Consider the following 26,519-nt stretch of genomic DNA (forward strand, 5'->3'; position numbering starts at 1 on the left):
GACCAGAACTGCACGCAATACTCCAGGTGCGGCCGCAAGAGAGATTTGTACAGCTGCAGCATGAGCTCGTGGCTCCGAAACTCGATCCCCCTACTAATAAAAGCTAATACACCATATGCCTTATTAAGAGCCCTATTAACCTGGGTGGAAACTTTCAGGGATTTATGTACCTGGACACCAAGATCTCTCTGCTCATCTACACTACCAAGAATCTTCCCATTAGCCCAGTACTCTGCATTCCTGTTACTCCTTCCAAAGTGAATCACCTCACACTTTTCCGCATTAAACTCCATTTGCAATCTCTCAGCCCAGCTCTGCAGCCTATCTATGTCCCTCTGTAACCTACAACATCCTTCGGCACTATCCACAACTCCACCGACATTCGTGTCATCCGCAAATTTACTAACCCACCCTTCCACACCCTCATCCAGGTCATTTATAAAAATGACAAACAGCAGTGGCCCCAACACAGATCCATGCGGTACACCACTAGTAACCAAACTCCAAGATGAACATTTGCCATCAACCACCACCCTCTGTCTTCTTTCAGCTAGCCAATTTCTGATCCAAAGCTCTAAATCACCTTCAATCCCATACTTCCATATTTTCTGCAATAGCCTACCGTGGGGAACCTTATCAAACGCCTTACTGAAATCCATATACACCACATCCACGGCTTTACCCTCATCCACCTGTTTGGTCACCTTCTCGAAAAACTCAATAAGGTTTGTGAGGCACGACCTACCCTTCACAAAACCGTGCTGACTATCGCTAATGAACTTATTCTTTTCAAGATGATTATAAATCCTATCTCTTATAACCTCTTCCAACATTTTACCCACAACCGAAGTAAGGCTCACAGGTCTATAATTACCAGGGCGGTCTCTACTCCCCTTCTTGAACAAGGGGACAACATTTGCTATCCTCCAGTCTTCCAGCACTATTCCTGTCGACAATGACGACATAAAGATCAAGGACAAAGGCTCTGCAATCTCCTCCCTGGCTTCCCAGAGAATCCTAGGATAAATCCCATCTGGCCCAGGGGACTTATCTATTTTCACTCTTTCCAAAATGGCTAACACTTCCTCCTTGTGAACCTCAATCCCATTTAGCCTAGTAGTCTGTATCTCAGTATTCTCCTCAACAACATTTTCTTTCTCTACTGTAAATACTGACGAAAAATATTCATTTAACGCTTCCCCTATCTCCTCTAATTCCACACACAACTTCCCACTACTATCCTTGATTGGCCCTAATCTAACTCTAGTCATTCTTTTATTCCTGACATACCTTTAGAAAGCCTTAGGGTTTTCCTTGATCCTATCTGCCAATGACTTCCCGCGTTCTCTCCTCACTCTTCTTAGCTCTCCCTTTAGATCTTTCCTGGCTAGCTTGTAACTCTCAAGCGCCCGAACTGAGCATTCAAGTCTCATCCTGACATGAGCCTTCTTCCTCCTCTTGACAAGCGCTTCAACTTCTTTAGTAAACCACAGCTCCCTCGCTCGACAACTTCCTCCCTGCCTGACAGGTACATACTTATCAAGGACACGCAGTAGCTGCTCCTTGAGTAAGCTCCACATTTCTATTGTGCCCATCCCCTGCAGTTTCCTTCCCCATCCTACGCATCCTAAATATTGCCTAATCGCATCATAATTTTCTTTCCCCCAACTATAATTCTTGCCCAACAAAAGCAAGAAATCCTGGAATCACTCGAAGAAGGGTCGCTGACCCGAAACATTAACTCTGCTTCTCTTTCCACAGATGCTGCCAGACCTGCTGAGTGATTCCAGTATTTCTTGTTTTTGTTTCAGATTTCCAGCATCCGCAGTATTTTGCTTTTATCATTCTTGCCCTGTGGTATATACCTGTCCCTGCCCATCGCTAAGGTAAACCTAACCGAATTGTGATCACTATCACCAAAGTGCTCACCTACATCTAAATCTAACACCTGGCCGGGTTCATTACCCAGTACCAAATCCAATGTGGCATCGCCCCTGGTTGGCCTGTCCACATACTGTGTCAGAAAACCCTCCTGCACACACTGGACAAAAACTGACCCATCTAACGTACTCGAACTATAGTATTTCCAGTCAATATTTGAAAAGTTAAAGTCCCCCATAACCACTACCCTGTTACTCCCGCTCCTGTCGAGAATCATCTTCCCTATCCTTTCCTCTACATCTATGGAACTATTCGGAGGTCGATAGAAAACTCCCAACAGGGTGACCTCTCCTCTCCTGTTTCTAACCTCGGCCCATACTACCTCAGTAGACGAGTCCTCAAACGTCCTTTCTGCCGCCGTAATACCCTCCTTGAATAACAATGCCACACCCCCCCCCCCTCTTTTGCCATCGTCTCTGTTCTTACGGAAACATCGAAATCCCGGAACCTGCAACATCCATTCCTGCCCCTGCTCTACCCATGTCTCCGAAATGGCCGCAACATCGAGATCCCAGGTACCAACCCATGCTGCAAGCTCCCCCACCTTATTCCAGATGCTCCTGGCGTTGACGTAGACGCACTTTAAACCAAGTTCTTGCTTGCCAGTGCCCTCTTGCGTCTTTGTAACCTTATCCCTCACCTCACTACTCTCAACATCCTGGACACTAGAACTACAATTTAGGTTCCCATTCCCCTCCTGAATTAGTTTAACCCCCCCCGAAGAGCACTAGCAAATCTCCGCCCCCCCCCAGGATATTGGTTCAGGTGAAGACCATCCTGTTTGTCGAGGTCCCACCTACCCCAGAAAGAGCCCCAATTATCCAGGAAACCAAAACCCTCCCTCCTACACCATCCCTGCAGCCACGTGTTCAACTCCTCTCTCTCCCTACTCCTCTCTTCGCTGGCACGTGGCACGGGCAACAACCCAGAGTTAACAACTCTGTTTATTCTCGCTCTAAGCTTCCACCCTAGCTCCCTGAATTTCTGCCTTAAATTCCCATGTCTCTTCCTACCTATGTCGTTGGTGCCTATGTGGACCACGACTTGCGGCTGCTCTCCCTCCCCATTAAGGATCCCAAAAACACGATCTGAGACATCACGAGCCCTGGCACCTGGGAGGCAACACACCAACCGTGAGTCTCTCTCGTTCCCACAGAACCTCCTATCTGTTCCCCTAACTATGGAGTCCCCAATGACTAATGCTCCGCTACTCTTCCCCCTTCCCTTCTGAGCAACAGGGACAGACTCTGTGCCAGAGACCTGTACCCCATTGCTTACCCCTGGTAAGTCGTCCCCCGCAATAGTATCCAAAACGGTATACCTGTTGTTGAGGGAAACGGCCACAGGGGATCCCTGCACTGCCTGCTGGCTCCCTCTCCTTCCCCTGATGGTAATCCATCTACCTACTTCTTTTATCTGAGGTGTGACTGTCTCCCTATAACTCCTCTCAATAGCCCCCTCCGCCTCCCGAATGATCCGAAGTTCATCCAGCTCCAGCTCCAGTTCCCAAACGCGGTTCTCGAGGAGCTGGAGTTGGGTGCACTTCCCGCAGATGCAGTCAGCAGGGACACTCTTGGCGACCCTTACCTCCCACATTCTGCAGGAGGAACATTCAACTGCCTTAAGCTCCATTCGCTCTGTTCTAAATTCCCAACAAATCTACTGAAAAACCAAACAAAAAGTCAAAACTTGTTAGCTTAGCAATCCGACGGACAGAATTTTTTAAATAAAAAGCTTACCTTATCAACACACCAGAGTCCTTTTTTTTTGGTTCGAGGAGGAGGATGGTTGGGAGACATTACCTGAGTAGTGTTTTGGGTAAAGCCACCGCCCAAATATGTAACCTCACTTACCCAGCAGTCCACTGGTCCCCCAAAACAAAAGGTAATTAACGTTAACTTACACTGAAACTGACCTCTCAGCTGTTAGCTCGCTCGCACTATCAGCTCCCGAAAAAAGCCGCTGTACCAAAGGGAAAATCAATTCAAAATCAATTCTGCTCTGTTGAGAAAACATCCCCTTTTACTTTATAGATGAGCCTATATGGATAATCGACAAAGTACCTTGGGACTGTGCTGTCAAGTCAAGCTATTTTACGGAGCCTGGATGGATCGCGTAATATTATAGATTTCTTATATTATAACGTTACAGGAACAGATCCCAGGGATTACAACGGATCTGAATTTATATTTTATGAAGTCGGATGGTTACTGCAGATTTCAAGTTGCTGCACAAACACATTTATTTATGGAGCAACTCAGTCCAAGTTCAGAGAGCAGGTCAAGATTGCACTGAAATATCCAGTTACATCGATTATTAGATTCGTGATTAAACAAAATAAGTGAGAGTCGCCCAGAGGCCATGATCCTAATGAGGAAGAGGTGGCCAAAAGTTGGATGACCCAAATTACACAGGCAAAGGAGGCTCACACACACCAAAGCGTAACGGGCTGGTGAATTGGAGGTGACCAACAGCTGGGAGACCCAAAATACACCAGCAGGTGGGGTCAGACAAGCCAAAGAGAAGGAGGGCAGAGAGCAGGACTTGAGCAACAGCTGGACGATCTGAAATACGCTTGCGTGTGTGGGGTGTGGGGTGGGTGGGTTTTGCATGCAAATGTGTTGTGGTATGGTCGGCAAATGGTGACCCTTGGAGGACTGGATGAAACTGGGGCAGGAAGAGAGTCAGAGCGCCCCCACGGGACTGGGAGGAAATAGCAGCCACAGTCAAATCTGCACCTCCATTGGTTCCATTCTTATTTCTTCACACCTGCTCAGAACAGAAAACTTTTTCTGCCAAAAGCAAACTGCTGCAGAGACTGGAAACCTTCTCGAGTAAGTTGATTATTTGTTTTCCTTGTCCGAGATACTGTATTGAGTTCATTCCATTCGCCCAACCTCGTCACGACTCTTTCAATCTCTCTCTCTTTCTCCACGAGTCATGCAGTGATTTTAGTGGGAATGATGGGGTTTTTCATGATATCAGAATTAGAGGAGCACAGAGGGCTCTGCGGTTGTAGGGACTGGAGGAGGTTCCATATATATGGAGTAGTGCAGGGGAGAAGTTTAAAGATTTGGAGAAGGTCGTACGCCTGCAGGAGGTTATACATATGCAGAAAACTTAAGTCCCTGAAGGGGTTTACGGAGATAGTAAAGGTTTTAGGGGCTGGAGGAGGTTACACAGCCAGAGAGGCTTGTAGCGGCTGGAAGAGGTTAGAATGATAGCGCGGATTGTAGCTGCTGGTATAGGTTATGGCGATAGGGAGGGTTTGTGGGGCGTGGCGGAGGTTGCAGAGATAGGCAAGATTGTAGGAGCTGGAGTAAGTTACAGAGATATGGAGGCTTGTACGGTCTGGAAGTGGTTACAGATATCGGAAGTGTTACAGGTGCTGTAGGATGTTATGGAGATATGGTGCATTGTAGGGCTGGAGGACATTACTAGGATAGGGAGGGCTGTAGGGGCTGGAGGAAGTTACAGAGATAGGGAGGGTTGAAGTGGCTGAAAGAGGTAACAGTGATATGGCAGGTTGTAGGGATCGAAGTGGTTACAGAGATGGGGAGGGTGCCGATGCCATGGAGGGATTTGAACACATGGATGAGCATTTTGAAATTGAGATATTGGAAACGGAGTGGATGTCGGCTAGTGAACACAGGGATATGGGTGAACTATACCTGCTATAAGTTAGGATACAGGGCAGCAGAGAGTTGGATGAGCTGAAGTTTATGGAGGGTAAAAAATGACATACCATTCAGGAGACCGCTGGGTTCGTCATATTTGGATGTAACAAAGGCATGAATGAGGGTTTGAGGTGCAGATGAGCTGAGGCAGAGGAGAGAACGGACATTACTCACTGACCCGCTCAAATTCACTGGCACTGTACGATGGAGCCCACACATTCAACCATTCATAAACAACACATACATACTCACAGGCTCCGAATTCATACTGCAGGATAAGTGCCCGAGTCACCAGGATCAGACAAAGACCATGAATAAATATTTGTCTCTGTTTCAAATTATTTCACTGTATAGATTGATGAGTGGGAGGTAGGAATCTCTGGAAATACAGGCATTAATTGTCTGTCCTTAATTGCTGTTTGAGGAGGTGGTGTTAGCCCTTTTCTCTTGATCCGCATGCTGTCCCTTATGGTGTCAGAGATCTCAAAGGTGCTGCTATTGAGGATGTCCCCGGATCTGACCCAGTTGTGCCACCGTCCATGGCCGAATAGCCTGTCAATGCTCCCTGCCTGTTTTCATAGGCAAAGACTCGCCCACTTACATGACGCAAGGTAAGGAAGAAGCTGCCAGGAAATAAATGTAACATTTTGATTCGTATCTATTTGAATCAAACAAACCAATCTGCTTGCTGCAGCTGGATGACCACAAGCTCCGCTAGTGCTGTTGGTGGAGATGGCTACTGCTGGTTGAATTTTGTCGCCGCCCAGATCCTAAATGTCAGCAATGCTGGCCAAGTTTCGCTGCCCCTCAGTGGCCGCCACCTTTGTGAAGGCAAAAGCAATAAAAAGCTTTCCACAATTAAACTTCTTAATGTGACAGCATTAAAACATCAAAGTAATTCATGACAACGCTACTTCATCGGACACGTCATCAGGATGCGCCGCGGTGCGCACATGCGCAGACGGTCTCATGCCCCCTGCGCATACGCTGCGGTCCGTCTTGCCAGGACAGCTGTCGTTTTGGAGAATTGCTTCATTTTTATTTGACACTGGAGATTGCTCCAAGGTAAGCTGCTCTGCCTTTGTAAGTTGCTCTGAAAACATTTCCATTGTCTGGGCCACCGCATGTTCTCCAGTCCCTGTTGTGAGTAGCTCTGAAAACATTTCCATTGTCTGGGCCACCGCATGTTCTCCATTCCCTGTTGTGAGTTGCTCTGAAAACATTTCCATTGTCTGGGCCACCGCATGTCCTCCAGTCCCTGTTGTGAGTTGCTCTGAAAACATTTCCATTGGCTGGGCCAGCGCATGTAGCAGGATGAAGGCACAGTGACTGTGATTTCTGGCGCCAAACAGTACACACTGCAGATACATGATGGCCAGGCTACCTGCAACTGCATCTTCTCCATTCAGACTTTGTTGCCCTGCAAATATGCTGTTGTTGTGCAGAGGCATCTGGGTCTGCCTTTGGACAGGCTCGCCCCCAATTGTCGCTGGCGTGTATCTCAGACACCAACGGTGACAGGCATGGCTGCTGCCATTGTGATTACAGAGGAACAGCCAAGGCCCCTCAGCCACAATGAAAAATACCGCTTGCTTTCAGATCAATTGTACCAGCTACAACAGGCCGTTCTGCAGAGTGGAACGGCAGCATTCACGAGGAGACTGGACTGGCTGCGGCAACAGACTCTCCGCTGGCAGCAAGGACTGGCTGATGAGATGGAGCCATTTACTATGCCCAACAAATGCCCGGAAGCACCTTCGGATGGAGGTGGCCGTGCGCTGGACATCAGTCACGTGTCACAAACCCTGGATCCTGAGCGTCTCACCCCCTGGCCAAATGATCTGATGGACCATACATATGCCTGCCTGTTCAAATCTCCACTTCCCTTACCTGCGGTACCCTCTCCTTGCTGCTCAGTTACACAGTCACCTGCTCCTGCAGCCATCAGGGCAGTGCTCATGGGGACACAGTTACCTGCTCCTACACCCATCAGAGCAGTGCTCATGGACACACAGCCACCTGTTTCCCCATCCGACGTTGAAACAACCATGCAGAGCCTTGTGAGACTCCGCAATTGCCAGTTGCTGCCTGTCAAGCAGAGAGGGCGTCCAAAGGGGTCAAGCACTTGGGGAACATTCAGCAAGAAGAGACTGAGCACAAAAAGAAACAAGCATGCCATGTCCAGTGGTAGCAGAAATGTGAATGCTCTTGCTGTGAACACAACTGGTGATAGTAGTAGGCAGGATTAAATGGGAATGGTTGGAAAGACGCACGAGTAACATAACCACTGGCAGGGAACTGCTGGGCTAAATGGCCAGCTTTATGTTCATAGCCCAAAAGAAATGTGCTTCTTTTCCAGCACCCTCACATCATTCATGTTTTCCCTGAGAGCAGCATTGAACCATCACGAGATAGGGGCAGTTACATCATCCTGAACCCTACAGCTGAGGAGGGTACTAAGTGATTCATTAGCGGTGTTATCAGTACATGCCTTTACCGCAGAACACAAAGCATGCTCAACAGTAATTTCATTGGAGGGAGGGAAGCTCTGACACTGATGTTCTTTCCTTATTTTCTTTCATGTAAAACGTGCCCTTGAGAAAACAATCCTTGACACTTAAGGACGGCATTCAAGCAAAGGAGGCAGTGCAGGAGATGACGCAAGGATGTGCTGATTCCTGCATCTGAGGTGGGTAATAAGTGCTTCATTGGCGACGTTATCAATTGGTGCCTTCACTGCAGAACTTAAAAAGGTGTGCACAACAGTAATTTTAGTGGATGGAGGGAGGCAAGGTCTGACTCTGATATGCTTTATTTCCTTTCATGTAAAACATGCCGTCGAGAAAACAATCCTTGAGACTTAAGGTCAGCATTCAAGCAACGAAGGCAACTAGATCATGCTGCGGAGCTCATCACGATGTGGAAAGGAACATTGCATTTATGGATGAATTGGGAATGCACATTTGAATGCGCTTGGGGAACATTCATCAAGAATAGACTGAGCTCAGATTCTTGTGACTTTGCCTTCTTCACATGGACAATACAGTAGTGGAATAGAGAGCCAAGCGTTTATTCACCACAAGGCTCTCCAGCAACAATCTCTTTAGCTGTGCATAGCAGAGACTCGGCCTGTCTGTCTAACGGGAATGCTGGACACAACACTCATGTATCCATGCACAGCAGTTCCTCGGATACTTAATGAACTTAATAAAGCTTTTCAATAATTAAACCCAGAATTGTTGAGGTTTTGTTTTGCATGCTATTTCCCCGACTTTGCAACTGCACTTCAGATATTCAACTATGGTGGGGGGGGGGGGGGGGGTGCAGAGGGAGGGGTGGGTGAAGAGGGGGAGGGGTGGGGAGAGGGAGCATGCAAAATGCAGGGACCAAACAGTTGCAATGCCTAAAGTACTGCGGAGAAGTAGAGAAAGCAACTGGGTAGGGGAGAAAGCAACTGGATTGGGCATCCGCAGCTGGAGGGAACGGCTGAATGGAGAGGGCCGGAAGCGAGAGGCCGTAGAGAGCCGCGGGGAGCGAGCGTGCGAAGACCTTGGTGTCACCGGGTCCAGGGACTGGCCAGTAAGTCTTTTGCTGTTGTGTTTATGGCGCAGGCACAGAAAAGGGCACTCCTCTTCGGTTCTGCTGCTCCCTCCACTCTCTCCCCTTCCTCCCTCTCCCCCAGCTCTCTCCCTCCCCCCTTCCTTACCCCTCCCTCTCCCTCTTTCTCTCCCCCTCTCCCTCTTTCTCTCCCCCTCCCCTCTTTCTCTCCCCCTCCCCCTCTCCCTCTTTCTCCCCCTCTCCCTCTTTCTCCCCCTCTCCCCCTCCCTCTTTCTCTCCCCCTCCCTCTCTTCCTCTTTCTCACCCTCTCCCTCTTTCTTCCCCTCTCCCCTCCCTCTTTGTCCCCCTCTCCCCCTCCCTCTTTCTCCCCCTCTCCCCTCCCTCTTTCTCCCCTCTCCCCTCCCTCTTTCACCCCCTCCCCCTTCCTTACCCCTCCCTCTTTCACCCCCTTCCTTACCCCTCTTTCTCCCCCCTCCCTCTTTCTCCTCCCTCTCCCTTCCCCCACCCCCTCCCCTCGCCCCCCGGCACCGCTACCGCTGGTTTCCCCGCGCTGCTGACCCCGGTCCCCGCGCTGCTGTCCCCGGCCCCCGCGCTGCTGTCCCCGGACCCCGCGCTGATCTCCCCGGCCCCCGCGCTGATCTCCCCGGCCCCCGCGCTGATCTCCCCGGCCCCCGCGCTGCTCTCCCCGGCCCGCTCTCACTCCGGCCATTGTATTCTGCCACGTGTTTGTCAGGATTCATCTCTGTGATTTTTTGAGCAGCGCCATCTTTAGTCCTGGCAGCTGCTGCAGTCGCAGGCTGTGACGTTTTCGTGGCACATGCTGTATTTGCGCATGTGCCAAAACAGCGCCACCTACCGATCGCGTTGTCAACAATTGCGGTCTTAATACATTGCCTGTCAATGAAGGAAAGGGAATTGCTCATTTTAAATCTATTCATATTTTTAGGGAGCGTTATGTTACCTCGGTTTGGCATTTTTACCACCAATTCTCACTCATGTCGATATTCTCCCAGGAAATGTGAAATCTAGGGATACATGCGAACATATAAACATACACATTAGGAGCAGAAGTGGGCTATTTGGCCCCTCGAAACTGCTCCACCATTCAATAGGATCATGGCTGATCTGTTTTCTGTCTCAAATGCTGGACTCCCACCTATCCCCCATGACCTTTGAATCACTTGCATAACAATAATCCATCTACCTACGCCATAAAAATATTCAATGCCCCCACCTCCAACATCTTCAGAGGCAGAGAATTCCAAAGTCGACAAGCATAAGACTGAAAATAAAATCTCATCATCCTTGCCACAAAAAGGCGCCCCCCAATTTTAAAACTGTGCCTCCTAGTTCGACCATCGCCCACACGATGAAACATCCTTTCCATATCCACCTGGTCACTATCGTTCAGGATTTTATATACTTCAATCAAGTCTCCCCTCACTCTTCAAAACGCCTGTGAAAACCTGTCCAGTCTGTCCAAGTTTTCCTCAGAAGACAACCCGCTCATTCCAGGTGTCAATCTAGTAACTCTCCTCTGAACTTCCTCCAATTCATTTACATCCTTCCTTAAATAAAGAGACGAAAATTGCACACAGTATGCAAGATGTGGTTTCAACATTTCCTTGTATAATTGAAGCAGAATATCCTTACATTTATTTTTAATTCCCCTCATCATAAAGGATAGCATTCCTTTAGCCTTCTTTATGACTTGCAGTACCTGCATACGAACTTTCTGCGACACATCCACCAGAAAACCTAGATCCCATTATACCTCAGAATTCTGCAGTCTTTCTCCGTTAAAGTAATTCTCTGGTTTTTATTTTTCCTGCCAAAGTGAACAACATTACATGATGCTCCATCTGCCAGATTTTTGCCTATTCACTCAAACTACCGATATCGGTCTGACACCTCCTTATGTCCTCTTCGCATCATTGTTCTTTACCTATCTTTGTCTCATCTGCATTCTAAGCTACTATGATATCGTTAGCCTCATCTAAGTCGCTGATATAAATTGTAAAAAGTCGAGGCCCCAGCAGAGACCCCTATAGGCCTCCAATCATCACATCCTGCTAATCAGAAAATGATCCATTTTTGCATTTTCTGTGTTTTCCGCCAGCTAGCCAATCTTCTATATATTCAGGGGACTAAGATTCGATGTGAATAAAACCACGATAGAGGCTAGAATCGGGGCATTTAACGTTCAGAATGACTGGTTCTTATTGATTGTGTAACCGAGTTATGAGCTAACCATGAATTTAGAAAGGGAAACCAAAATTGAGTCGGCCGCAAGGAAATTTGAACTCACAAGACCTAGTTTACAATATCAGTGCCCAAACGTTCTCTGACCATCAGGATGAGTGCATTTCTGGATCTATATTGATGACGAAAACCTGAGTGTAGAGGGCAGTATTGCACAATTTCCAGCTGACACAAAACTTGGAAGTATTGTGAGCTGTGAGAAGTGCCGTGATAAAGTTTAAGAGTTGACAGTTTGGTGGAGTAATGAACACAAAAATGTTAGCATGCAATTACTGCAATAATTTAGGAAGGCAAATAGCATGTTGGTATTTAATGCAATGGGATTGGAGTACAGGTAGTCTTTCTACAATTATACAAGGTTTTTTTGATTCCATACCTGGAGCACTGAGTGCTGTTTTGGTCTCCATATGTAAAGAACAATATGCTTGCTTTGGAGCGAGAACAGCACAGGGGCACAGGATTGCTTGCTGCCCATTGTGACTGTACTGACTCCTTGTAAGTGCTCTCGAATTACTCCCACTTTCCATACTCTTACCCAGCAGCTCTGGAATTTTTTTCCCCTTCAAGTATATGCCCCATTTCCCTTTTGAAATTTCCTATTGAATCTGTTTCCAATAGCCTTTCACGCAGCGAATTCCAGATCACAAGAACATTTCTCCTCATCTCCCTCTCTGGCTCTTTTACCAATTATCTAAAATCTGTAACCTTTGGTTTCCGACTCCCCCATCACTGAAAACAGTTTCCCCTTTTTTGGTCTATCAGAATCCCTCATGAGTTTGACCTGTGAACCATTGATCAGAATGTGGGTTCTATTGTTGAAGGGAATGGCAGCAGATCCTGATCTTCATACATCCCAAAGGCCAGCTTGAAGATTAATCATGTGAGGTTACTGTGTGCTGTAGGCTAAGAGTTACTGGAAATATGTGATCGGGGAGTGGCTGATTTCTGACACCCTATGTTGAACAGACTAAATGGCAGGAGGGAGAGAGGATAGGAAGTGGGCAAAAGGTAAAACTCCCGGTAGAGGAAGAGGCAGACAGTTTGCATACTCCCCAGAGAAGCGTTTTGATAATTCACTTGATCTACTCATAAAGTGATTGAATTTAATTTACTGTTTCTATATTAATAAAGTCATCACCCAGTGGAGTGGATCGATACTCTCTGGAGTTTACCAGAATTAGTGGTGAACTCATTGAAATGTGTAAAATCCTGAGATGACTTGACAAGTTAGTTGGGAGAGGCTGTTTCCTGTTGGCTGGAGAGTATAGAACCATGAGTTCACAGTATCAGGATAAGGAGTCACCAATTTCAGACTGAGATCAGAAGAAATCTTTTCATTTAGTGGGGTTTAACTCTTTGGAATTCTCTCCTCCATAGATCTGTGGATGCTGTCATTGTGTATATTCAAGATTGAGATAGAGAGATTTTTGGGGACGAGGGTATTAAGAGGTTTGAGGATAGGGCGGGTGTTGAGGTAGTTTGACCAGCCAAGATCTTATTGGTTGGCGAAGTGGGCTCGAGCGGCCGAATTGCTGACTCCTTCTCCTAACTGTTATCTTCTTACAACGCCAACAAGGGAGGACACGGAGAAGCTTTCCTGCATGTGCAAAACCTCCAGCATTGATCAGGGAACCGTAACTCTTCTCATCATCTCTGGAAGCCAGTGCTGATTAGAGAGCAATCTATCCTGTTTGACCGCTTCTCCAGTTGGGTGATAGAGAATGAATCTCGACAGGCTGAGAGGGACAGAGGTGTGAGAGAGAGCTTCATTTTTTGTAACGTGTACTCCCATCGTCTGCTTGATGACTCAGTAATGTACAACAAGAACAATACCTGCATTCATCTAATAATTCAATTGAAAACTCTGTTCTTGCCTTCGAATCCCTCAGCGGCTTCGACCCTCCCTATCTCTGTAACCTCCTCTGGTCATACAACCGTCCATTACTTTGTAACCTCCACCTAGCAAACCAAGCAAATTCACTATCTCTGTAACCTCCTGTAGCACCTACAACCCTCTCCATCTCTGTAACCACCTCCAGCCCCTACTGCCCGCCTGTCTCTGCAACCTGCTTTATCCGCTACAATCTTCCCCACTTCTGCAACTTCCTCCAAACCCTACAAATCTCCATATCTCTGCAACCTCTTCCACCCACTACAACAATCGCTATCTATTGGACATCCTCCAACCCCGACTGTCCTCCCTATATCTATAAACTTCTCTCATCCCAACATCCCTTCCTGGCTCTGTTGTCTCCTCCAGCCCCTACGACCCTCCCTATCTCTGTAACCGCTTCCAGAACTTTGAGTCATAATCATATTGCTGCTCGTGGGAGCTTTTCTATTCATTCTTGGGATGCGGACGTCGGTGGCTAGGCCAGCATTTATTGCACATCTGTAATTGCCCTTTCCAATGTTCTGGTGAGCTTTCTTCTTGAACCACTGCAGCGTATATGGGGTAGGTATACCCACTGTGCTATTAGGAAGGGACTTCCAGGATTTTGCTTTTTGTGCATGAATTTGCTACTGTATTTCCCACATTACAATACAGACTATACTTCAGGAAGTCGTTGACTGGCTGCAAAGTGCGTTGAAATGGATGGTGTATTGTGAAAGGCGCTATAGAAATGCACCTTCTTCTATTTTCTATCCCGCAATTGCTGCTTCAATACCAGCACAAAATATCGAGCACAATTGAAAAACATACAATGATGGAAAACTGTATTCCATTGATTATTTGATCCAATTTAAGTTATTGGGAAATAAGGTTAATATTTGCCTGTAACGCGAACCACTAAAATAGTGGAGGCAAAAGTAAGGCTTCCCCCAGCTCCGAATTTCCACGCAGCAATTTCCCAACTTCTACACTCAGTGATGCACTCCATTTGTGATCCTTCTGTGCTGAACTGTCCAGACCACAGCTAGAGAACGCTGTACAATACTGCTTACCGCATTAGAGGTAGCATGTGATCACACAAGGGAGGGTAAAGAGGATATTTACACAGTTGTTGCCAGGACTGTAGAATTTTAACCCTGAAGAAATATTGGATAGGCTGGGAGTGTTCCCTTTGTAAAAGCGGAGAATGAGGTGAGATATATTTGCGGTGTAAACAATTATGAACGTCTTAAATCGAGTAGATTGGAAGGACCTAATACCCTTTTGGAAAAGATCACCAACGACGGTGTTTAGAATTAGTATAAGGATTAGAGGGGAGTTGTGGAGAAGTATTTTCACCCAGTGGATGGTGGGTGTCTGGAACATAATGCCTGAAATGGTTATTGATGCAGAAACCATCATCACATTTTTAATAAGTAGAACTTTGGATATTCACATCAGCTGCTGTAAACTACAGGGCTGCTCACAAAGAGCTGGAAAGTAAGGTTAGGCTAAATATTAGCCCCTTTCCAGAGTCGTCTTGAGGGTCTAAAAACAAATCACCTCCTTTCAGGGTCATTTCGCCACGCCACAGGCAGTTTGCTTGCAACCCCTGCCCATTTGCCTAAGCCTGTTGGGCGCATCCTCCCTTCTTTGCTAGGTAAAAGACCAAAGAGGTGAAAGGATTAAGAAATCCCTGCTTGTGCTGAGGTCATTGAGAAGCGTGTGTTAAAGAATCCAGCTCCATGGTATGACAGCATAGCTCTGAACTCCTCCAAAAACTGCAGCCAAGCTCACTTAGTCAGACGCCAGATATCCTGCTCCCATCTCTAAGGAATAGTATATGCTGCCTTTCCCTGGCAGCATGCAGGAGCAACTGAATGGAGGCATCACTGTGGAATGAGACCATCTGTGGTCTATTTTTCACCATCACTCTGCAGCCTCCATGAGTAATGCCGCTCCTCTGACTATAGACAGCAAGATTGAATACAATGCTGGCAGGCCTTTAAAGTGGTGCCACCACATGACGCCGGTGGCTCCGGCTGTGGTACAGCCACCGACCATAGAATGTGTTGACCTTGTAATTCTTGGCCGTTATTCTGCTTGCTGCCAATGCATTTTGTGTGGCATGCTACTCCTGGTCACGATGTTGGGCACCCTCACTTCTGTTTCCGACAGTGGGACCAGCCTCTGTGGAGCAAAGTCCAGCCCACAGTATTTTTTTCATGTTTGTACTTGTGGCTGTTCAATTTTCAGTCCGTTAACACCCTTTCTGTACGAATGGTTTGTCTTTCAACACTCCATGAACATATCTTTGCTCCATGAACTTCTGGTCTGTTCTGTGACCTCCTCCTATCGACACATTATCCTTTGTTATCTCTTGCCCCACCCCCACTTTATTTGCTTATAACCTTTTCCATTTCTTATATTTGCCAGTTCTGAAGAAGGGTCACTGACCTGAAACATTAACTGTGCTTCTCTCTCCACGGATGATGCCAGACCTGCTGAGTATTTCCAGCACTTCTTGTCTTTATTAATAAAGATATGATATTCACCATCCCACACAGTCTGCACTCCATCATTGCACTCTAACACATTCCCTCCATCCGCTTGCCCATGTGGAAAAGATACCGTACAGGGGCATTGGGGTGGGAATTGTTGAAAAGAGTCAGGACTGGGACACAGAATGGGGGATTCAGGATACACTCTCGTTCTCTCTCACACGCACATTGTAATCAGCTTGTAATTTACCTGGGCACAGAGACTGAGACACAGAAACTCACCTTCAGACACCAGCCTCACAGAAAGAAAGAATGGTGGCACATATTGTACTAATATATCCCACAGCCTTTTACTCAAACACCCAGTCCACCTAACGCGCAGCTCATCCAACCAGCTCTCAGCTTCATCCAGCTGGACACTGCCTCCCAGGTATGGGACAGTCCAAGGCGATTCTGTGTATAAATAGGGAATTGGGGAGAGAGGTATTTTCCAGCCATGTCCCAAATGGACCATTCCAGACAGAAACCTGATAATCTGGCTGTCTCTCTCTCCAACCACCCCCCCCCCCCCCCCCGAAACCTCAGAAAAGCTGCTGTAATTTTACATCTGCAGATGGGCGGTTTTGGTAATGGTCATATAACACAAATTGCATTAAATGTCTTTCACTATTCACCTCCAGTTAACAGAAAGTTCAGAAAAATGATTGAAACTGTCTCATTGCAGTTACCTTGAAATTCTGACAGAGTTTTTGCTTGAAGGCCTGTTTGACTGCGGTCTGAACAGTGAGCTTTTATTAAGTTAATGATGCAGCAAGAGAACTTTTACAACTGGTGACATTTCACACAGCAATTCTGACCCATATTTACAGTTGTATTTGTCAATGATTGTCTGTACTTTATTTGATGTTGCATTTATGATGCTGTATTTATGTATTAGCCTGTAATCAATGGAATAAACTTGCTTAACATTTACCACTTTAATGTTACAAGCGTTTAGAAAACTGGAAAATGGCCATTTAACACAAATTGAATTACAAGTCATCCACGTTTCACATCCAGTTTATCTAAAGCTTAGCAATAAAGGCCTCCACATTCTGACAGAGTTTTGCTGCTGCAATAAAGTGTCACTTGTTTCCCTTTGCTTCCTGCCTGGTCCTCTCCTCTGCTCTCCTCCGGGATTCAGAGGGGTTTTTGCTCATCACTTGTCCACATTCAGGAGGTTCTCGTTCCTCTGCAACTGCTGTCCTGGAGAAATAAATTATATTCAAAGTCTTTCCCTCAGATTGGAGCCATGAGGAGAGACTGTTTACACTCGTAGAGGGGAGAAACAAATTGGAAGGGATTTGTTCTTGTCTGGAATTCACTCTCTGACAGATTTCTGAAAGCAGTTTCAATATTTGCTTTCAAAAGACAATTGGATCTTTGTTCTAGTACAGAAGATATCAGCACAGAAATGGAAGTGAGAGAGAAAGAGATGTCATAACTTTAGAGATGATGAACTCAACACAACATATTTAGAGAGTTTTCTCTCAAAATAGTTCTCCAAACAGGAACCAGTTTAATGATGCAAGTGTTTACAAAGTTGGAAATTAGCCAGTTAACACAAGTTGTAATGAAATTCTTTTATTATGCATCTCAAGTTTCCATAAAGTAAATTCCACAAACTTTTGGGAACTTTCAAACTCTCAGTAACACAAAATCTCCCATCAGCAATTGCTCAGCATGTGAGTAGGATAAGGGAGCTGAGTGGCGTTCAAAACGAATCTGGGAAAATTAAAGTGAATGAATACATACCTAGGTGATGCTGGACAAAGGAAAACAGGTAAACAATAATGGGCTTCCCTGGTGAAGATAAACAACAAGGGGGAAGTGTGAGTCATGATCAGCTTGATACTAATACATCCAATGCAAAGGCTACAGTCGGAAACCGGTCAAGCATTCAAATCGATTAAGGACTTCTGAAGTTAAAGCAAATTATTTTGACAGGGGTGAGAGGAGATTTCTACGGAGAATACCACCAGTATAGACAAGTTCGGTCAAATGGCCTATTTCTGTGCTGCAATGACTTTGCAATCTTCACCAGCACAGTCGTGTTCATAATATTGTGCATCTTTTAAGCAAAGGCGACTATCGGAGGTTGATACAGATGTATACAAATATGAATGTATTTTTCTGTAACTGATTATTGATGCGCTAATTTTTGGCCCCATCACTTTTATGAATTAGCTTGGTACAACTATTAACTACAAGATTCAATCAGACAAATGGGTCCAAAGAAAATCTATGGCTTCTTCTTCTCTGAATGCATGACTGGTTTGAAGAGCTATCAACTGAATTCATAGCACCTACCTGAAGACCACTAAACTCTACACAATGATTTCACCAATTCTTATTATTCTTTGTTATCTGATCAAAAGAATTACAATTATTCAACTTTATAGGCACAACCGAGAGGGTAAGCTGGCTTTTATATGCATTTATCTCACTACTGAGAGAAATGTTTTCTAGCTAGAATATCAGAAAGGAAAATAAGACACATGTCACTGCTGTCACAATACAGGTCCACTGTGGAAATTAGAGCTGTGGATTATCGACACATCTATCGTCAGGTTTAAACGGAATGCTTTCTTTATAGAATAAACTAATGTCCCCAAAACAGTGAACCAATAAATGTGTAGGAATAAATGAATACAAGTATTTACCATACAGTTTGCAAGTACACTGTCAGCTGACTCCCATATGAAAGTCAGGTGGGGGGGGCAAATATCTCCATGCAGAAGTACAAGCCATATATGTTCCTATCTCCTTTGTCACTATGGGATTGTAAATGTGTTTTCAGACCCAGTACTCATTTTCTCTTACCTGCCCTCTCCGTAAAACTGCCCATGAACATCAAATCCAAAAATAACACCATTTTTTTCTGGAAACAAAGAAACCTGTCCCTGGGTGCTGTCCCAGAACCTTCAAGCCATCGCGAGCGGAAAATGCACTGGGAGGATAAAGGGATACGCATGCACGACAAAGTTAGTCAACGATGCCACTTCGTACAAAACATAACTTGCCAAAATAACTTTGAAAAATACATCTGGAAAATAGATAACTAAAAAAGACATCAACTGCCTGCAGCCTTGCAACCAACTGATCAGAGATCAAATTTCACTCAAGCTACTTGTAACAACCTGCAGTGCAAATACATGTATATGCTTGAGAGGAGGACATATGCTGAATCCCTCAGAACCACAAATTAACTATCAATACAAGACAAATGGATGAACAATGATGCCTAGTCAATGAAAAGAATCTCGCCTACCCCTGAATCCATCAGCTCCCATTGGATTCCATCACAAAAGCTAATGTCATATGTATTTTTCCTTCAAAGATGTTAAAGAAAAGGAAACATTGATGCATTGCATGATACAATATTGAACGTGCTTTCAGCTCTCAGGACCAAGTGTATTTATGAATGGATTTTAAATGATGGACAGTATACCAAATACATACAGCTGCCCAAAATGGAGCTTTACTTCTCAATTTTTGAAACTACTATATCAACAAATTAAACTCTTTAACTGCAAACAGCTTGTAAACTAAATACTTTATGTCGATCTCTATCCCAGCTCCCAATGCCTCCTCTACCCGCAGCAACCCAGAAGCTACAGGACAGCACCAAGGGACAGGTCCCCACAGTTTAACAAGAGTAATTGAGAGCAGAATACACTTCTTCCAATGACCCACCATACTGGGATAGCACTGTACACATGTTGCAAAATTAAAGATCAAGAACACAGGAAAGTTATCAATTACATTTAATTCTCAAAGCTGTTGCATTTTATGATACAAATTACAACTGCGCCGTTCATTAATAGTCTGTACCAGTTTTGAACTGTTAGAATTGCACATAGATCAGACCACCTACATCCACTAACATACTATCAAATTGCTGATGCTAGCTAGCTTAAAAAAGAAAACAAGTTTTAAAACAGTTATTTAGTGGAATCAAGAATGTGTTTTTATATCATGAATCCCTTGATACCTAATTGTCATCGGAAATTTATAAACGTTTGGTGTTAGATATATAATACTATTTTTGGGGGTTAATGGTTTTCGTGTTTTGAAACTGGATGTCCAGAAGGCAGGCAGAATAGAAACTAAAATTAGCACAGCACAAAAAACAAAGCGAATTTAACTTTCTAAAAACGGGTTTGCATTCATCAGCTTTCACCTCGCTCCACTTTGACTTATGAAAGCAATCACAATTATTTGAAACAGATAGCTAAGTATTTTAATATAAAAGTTTAATGACTGTCAATTACAAATTGTATTAATTTGCATTTTACATGGAAAATCATTTGATATCCAAAACAGCAGTAACATTTCCAGTTCTAAAAAAATGCAACAGAAATACAAATTATGTCATCAACAGTGTAGTTTATTTATACATCATTGGAAAATTAGGGAAACATCCACAGGTAATTCACAGAGGCAAAAACAGATGCTGCACAGTGCAAGGTATGGAGTAGGCATGACCAAAAGGTTTGTTTTAAGAAGGGGCAGAAGGGACTTAGGTGGAAGATTTGTGTGGGCCTGAGACAACTGCAGTCTTGGGGAAGATGCAAAGCTGGTGTGGAAAGAGATGCTGTGGTTTTTGTCGAAGTTCATTCCAACCAGATATGTAACGCTGGCGTCTGTGCTCTACAGGCTGTTCCCAGGATCGGACACTGAGATAAACATCAACTGCTGCTGGAGGACCATCAATTCAGTGAAAGACGCTCTTTGGGCTGCCTGAAACTTGCTGGTCCTCTAGTGCAAAAAGTTGTCCACGACCTAGTGTTGCAGACTGGCACATTCCAAGGTCCAGGACTACGTGCTGAGGGACGCACTAAAGCTTGGGGCAGCCGCCGCAAAGGCTCAATGGGGAAAGACCACTGTGTAAGGTCCTCACACCAATGTGAACCGAGGGGCTGGACCCATGGGAAACCCCTCTGTCTGAATACACCAAGTATGAGTTTGCTGTAAAATGTACAGTGCATGTAAAATGAAATGGAAGGGTTGTGAGGCAACTCACTTCTGTATTGGTGAGAAATGATTTCCTTTGCATTTTCTGGAATGTCAACTTGCAAATATTTTGAAATGATTTGTAATGACTTTTGTTTTACAGATTTTTTATCAATTCAGTATATTTTGGGAAAAATTATCAAAGCATAGGTTGGCACAGTAGCGCAGTGGTTAGCACCGCAACCTCACAGCTCCAGCGACCCGGGTTCAATTTCCGGGTACTGCCTGTGTGGAGTTTGCAAGTTCTCCCTGTGTCTGCGGGGGTTTCCTCCGGGTGCTCCGGTTTCCTCCCACATGCCAAAGACTTGCAGGTTGATCGGTAAATTGGCCATTATAAATTACCCCGAGTAGAGGTAGGTGGTAGGGAAATATAGGGACAGGTGAGGATGTGGTAGCAATATGGAATTAGTGTAGGATTAGTATAAATGGGTGGTTGATGGTCGGCACAGTCTCGGTGTGCCGAAGGGCCTGTTTCAGTGCTGCATCACTAAACTAAACTAAAAATATCAATTCAGAGCGAGGCACACTGACAGAATAAGGTAAAAGCAGTCGAGCTTTGGACAAATTGGAGTTGACACAGGAAAGGGATTGGGAGAACAGCAAGAAAATATTGGGCAGTGAAGCTGGAGCTGAACAAAGCATGGTTCCGTTATAATAGTGGTGAGAATGACATATGAGCAGTGGCAGCCAATGTTGTGCAGATGAAATAAGCAGCCCTGGTTTTGGATGGGAAAAAGGTCCCAAGCTTAGTCACAAAACTAATGACCCTAATTTTAAACTGACAGAATCACCGAAATATCAGTAAAAATACCGGAATAACATCCATCCTTGCAAACTTGCCACCTCCAACTTCCCTTTCCTCTCCACAGTCCTTGATGTGTTGTCGCCTCCCAAATCCATGCCCATATATCCCAGAACTACATGCTAAATTCCGCCTCGTGACAGTATGAAAATGGCTCGCCAAGTCACCAATAACATCCCAGGTGACTGTGACAAAGGTAAACCATCCCTCCCTGTCCAGTTCCACATTTCTGCAGTGATTGACAAGGCTGACCACACCATTCCCTTCCCAACGCTTGTCCATCGTCTTCCAGCTTTGTAAGACTGCACTTGCCTGGTCCATAGCGAGAGAATCACCTTATATAGCTTCTCTTCTTGTTCACACATTCGCCTCTGGTGTCCCCCAAGGATCTATCCTTGATCCCCTACTATTTCGCATCTTCACATACCCCTCGATGACATTATCGGAAAACACAGCATCAGCTTGCACATGTACACCAGCAACAGCCAGCTCTACCACACCTGCACCTCTCGGCCCTTCCACTGTTTTTATGTAGACAGACTGCTTGGCCGACATCCAGCACTGGATTAGCAGAAAGTTCCTCCAATAAATATTGGGAGGACTGAGGACATTGCCGGTGCTCGTCCCCACACAAACTCTGCACCCTTGTCATAGACTCCATCCATCTCCTGACAATCATTCGTTTGCAACCTTTGTGTCATATTTGATCCCAGGATAAGCTTCCAACCAACTATCAGCATCATCATTAAGATCACCTGTTTCCACGAGTGTAACTTAGTCAGACGCTGCCCCAGCCTCAGATCATCTGCTGAAAGCATCATCCATGCCTTTATTACCACCAGACTCGACCATTCCAATGCATTACAGGCTTTATGACACATTCTACCCTCTGTAAATTTGAGGTTATGCAAAACTCTGCTGCTCATATCTTCACATGCACCAAATTCCATTCACCCATCACCCCTGTGCTCGCAGACCTACACTAGGTCCCGGTCAAGCAAAGCTTCAATGGTAAAATGCTCATCCTTCTTTTTCAAATCCCTCCATAGCCTTGTCCCTCCCCATCTCTGTAATCTTCTCCAGCCCCACCATGCTCAGAAATAATTGCACTCCTCTACTTCTGGCCTCTTGAGCATCCTCGATTTTAATCCCTCCACCATTGGTAGCCATACCCTCAGCTGTCTGGGCCCGAAGGACAGGAAATCCACCCTTAAACGGATCTGCCTCTCTACCTCTTCAATTAAGGGGAGACGGTAACATAATGGGACGGTCACTGAACCGGGAATCAAGAGGTCCAGGCAAATGCCCTTGGGACAAAGGTTCAAATTCCACCACGGCAGCTGGTTGATTGTCCCATCCGGTTCGCTAACGTCCTTTTGGGAAGGAAATCTGCCATCCTAACCTGGTCTGGCCCATATGTGCCTCCAGACCCACAGCAATGTGGTTGACTCTTAACTGCCGCCTGAAATGGCCTAACAATTAATTCAGTTGTCAATGGTGATTAAGGATGGGCAACAAATGCTGGTCTTGACAGTGACACCCACATCTCATGAAATAATAAGAATATACACATTTTAGCCTGGTATTTCATATCTACCCTGACGGTATTCCGCTTCTAGCAGTGGTTTGAAATGCTGGTTTGAAATTTGAGGTCCAGGAAGTAGTCCAGCCAATAACAGATTTGCAGAGCAAAGTAACACTGATATTTTCAAAAAGGAATACCGCATTTTACTCAAATACAGTAAAGTGCTATGCAACTGCCTTCAGTACTAGCAATTGCATTATAAATGTTCTTACATTTATTGATGCAGGGTTTGTGTTTTTTCTTTTGAATTCTTAGACCTATATGCTCCTTGCCCTTTAGATTCACAGAATTATCTTTTCAAGACACCTGCCATAAAAAAGATAACTGTTACCAACAACGACAAGAAAATTAATTTAGAGCTTTCACAATTCTTATTTATTAATGGGAGTATATTTTCCATTGAACAGCAGATGAGGAAGATGATATTTTTTTAAAAAGCTATTTGCAGGATACTCAATCAGGCAATCCACCCACTGAAATAGATGGTTCCATACTGCAAGTTGCAGTTCTGTAGCACCTTTAACACAGTGAAATATACCAAGGCACTTCACACCATGCACCAGCAGGAAATATTAGGACAGGAGGCCAAAAGATCAGTCATAAAATTAGGTTTTAAAGGGATGTTTAAAGGAAAGGGGTGGAAAGTTGGAATGTTTCAGGGAGAGAATTCCAGAATTTACATCCGACGCAGCTGAAGTTACGGGCATCAATGACAGAACAATTAAAATCAAGCTTGCCCAAGAGCCCAGAATAGGATGAGCGCAGAAATGGTGGAAGGTTGTAGAGCTGGAGGAGGTTCCAGTGATAGCGACAGGAGAGGCTATGGTGGGATTTGAAAACAAGGATGAGAACTTGAAAATCATAGGGATGCCAGAACGTGAATGAATGAGGAGATGGGTGATGTTTTCATTCTGACTTGGTCACGGTAGTGAGGCTCAGTCTTGAAAGGTCTACCTTTCAACTACCCATAAATTGATGCTTGAAATTAAGATGATTAAATTTTCCCTGTAGTAGTTTATATGGCATGCTAGATTTAGGCTTGCATCTGCTGGTGTCCCTGTCTCATTGCAATTACTGCCCCTCTCACCATCGCCATCTGCTGGTGTCCCTGTCTCTCTGCAGTTTCAGCCCCCCTCTCACCATCTCCATCTGCTGGTGACCATATCTCATTACAGTTTCTACCCCTCTCACCATCTCACAATCACTGTGATTTGCAGCTTTGTCCATTTTGCTGTGGGTCCAGGGTGAGTTTAGTTGAATCCAGCTGATTTTTCAGTGATGCATTTTTGAGAAACAATTCGTGAAATATCTGCGGGAGGAAGTCCTGCCTCAGTAGGTCAGATTATCAATAAAATATCACCTCTGAATCAGATTTAAAATCATTTAAGGTCTCAGTGCTGTGAATATAAAATGTAATTTCTGTCCTGTGGGCAGTGTAGAGAATGGAATATGAAATGCGATTTAGTTCCAGTGTTGAAACACTTCAGCTCTTTCTCTGATTTCACTAATTTAACAATGCGATTGAGAGGGTATTTCACCGCGTTCTTCAGCTCCTGTCAGAATTTAGTCTGAGTCACAGTGTAAATACACGTGTTGGTGCAGGAACTGAGAAGCTGCAGCATCCTTGATGTGAGATCTGTGATACCGTCAGGGTTAATGTCAGAGTAGAAAGCCTGCATATCTGCAATTCGCCTAATAAGGTTAAACACAACCCGGGTCATACACAACAATATAAAATTGCCGGATATACTGAAGAGTAAAATAATTGATTTTCTCCGATTCTCCATCTCTGGGTCCTTGTGATTCTCTCCATTGCTGTGGCCCCGGAACCCCTGCGGACTTTACTGGCGTAAAAAAAAACGTTTGACGGTCAGAACATTGAGCAGCAAAATCGGTACACAAGGCGTAAAAACGTAGTGAGACAATTCAAATGCGGCCCAAATGGAGGAAGTACAGAAGCTCGGTGTAAAGAATCATTCCATGGGAACATTATCAATAATATACTTTGGTTTAAATATAAAGTAAATTGGGACTGACTCTGAACAGCCCAGCACTCTCATTGTTCCGACAACCACAGCCGCTGTTTTCTCGGTGCAATATTTTGTGTTCAGCTTCTCATAACAAATGGCCACAAAGTAATCAAAGCTGAAAGCGACTGTGAGCCAGACAGAAACAACCGTGACTGCATTAAACAGAACGGCAATGAGCGAACACATGGGAGTAATGTTAAGGAATGGATCTGTGAAATAAATTAAAACAATTAAGTTCAATATGGGATCAGTGATAATGACCAGGAGACCATGCCCACGAGGTAGACAGTGATAAATTTGGAGAGACCGCACTTTCCCCGGGACAGGATCACTATCGCCACCAAGTTAACTGAAAAAGAGAGAAAAGGAAGCAGAGAAATTACTGATCAGACCTGGAGACAAAGCAGCATTTTGACAGGATGTGGGCTGAAATGTACATCTTTGTTGCTGCATTGGACAGTGAAAACTGATTCATTGACCTGAGCAGGGCTTTGAAAATGTGAAATGTTGGAACCACAATTATTAATAATTAATTGGGAAATTGATACAGAAAGTTAATGAAGTCAGCACCGGATTGACTGGAAAAACTTAGTGAGGATGTAGGTCCAGTGGGGAAATGTGAAGGGGTTTTACAGAGATCGAATCCAATGGGTTAAATGCGAAATGTCGCCAGACTGTTGGTCGGGAAGGTTTGGGAACAGCGGGATGGGCAGATGTTTTGTTGCTGTGGGTTCAGTGTACCGACAGGGGCTGGTACAAAATGGGAAAAGGCTGAGAGCTGTTGCGGTGAGTGTGAGCGCTAATATCAGCCATGATCCAGAATGGCAGAGCAGGCTGGAAGGCTGAATGGCCTCCTCCTGCTCCTATGGTCCTATATTCCTATCAGGTTGGACCAAGCAGCTGGAGGCTGAGGCAATGAGTGAGATTGGGAGGGAGAGAAGGGAAAGGACATGTTAGAGCTGGAGGTGAGAAAGGAGCAGATGGTTTGAGAAACTGGATAAACTGACGCAATGGATGAGAAGACAGAGGATTCAATACATAGAACATAGAACATTACAGCGCAGTACAGTCCCTTCAGCCCTCGAAGTTGCGCTGACCTGTGAAACCATCTGACCTACACTATTCCATTTTCAGCCATATGTCTATCCAATGAACACTTAAATGCCCTTAAAGTTGGCGAGTCTACTACTGTTACAGACAGGGCTTTCCACGCCCCTACTACTCTCTGAGTAAAG

Source organism: Heterodontus francisci, chromosome 21, assembly GCF_036365525.1.
Source record: "Heterodontus francisci isolate sHetFra1 chromosome 21, sHetFra1.hap1, whole genome shotgun sequence".
Taxonomy (NCBI): domain Eukaryota; kingdom Metazoa; phylum Chordata; class Chondrichthyes; order Heterodontiformes; family Heterodontidae; genus Heterodontus; species Heterodontus francisci.